We start from the raw sequence: 314 nt of genomic DNA, 5'->3' as shown, positions 1-314 counted from the left end.
AACTCAATTATTAACATTTTTGTATATATAATTTTAAAGTGAATATCTTTGGGACATGACATCATAAACCGAGTCGACTCACGTGAGACGCTCAACGTTAAAAAAACCTCTATCATCTCGATCTATAAATACTTTTAATATACAATTATTCATTAAAGTTACATTTTTGGTGCAAATTACTTTTAAAATGCTGTTTTTATTCAATAAAATATACAAATATGCTGCTTTTCTCTGTTTTATGTAATTTTTTCAGGCACTTTTCACTATTTTACAGACAATTAGGACATTATTATTATCTAGCTGCTGCGATTTGT

Source organism: Notothenia coriiceps, unplaced genomic scaffold (assembly GCF_000735185.1).
Source record: "Notothenia coriiceps isolate Sejong01 unplaced genomic scaffold, NC01 NC01_scaffold00000122, whole genome shotgun sequence".
Taxonomy (NCBI): Eukaryota; Metazoa; Chordata; class Actinopteri; order Perciformes; family Nototheniidae; genus Notothenia; species Notothenia coriiceps.
The sequence above is the reverse complement of the archived record's forward strand: the minus strand, read 5'-3'. Positions refer to the sequence as shown.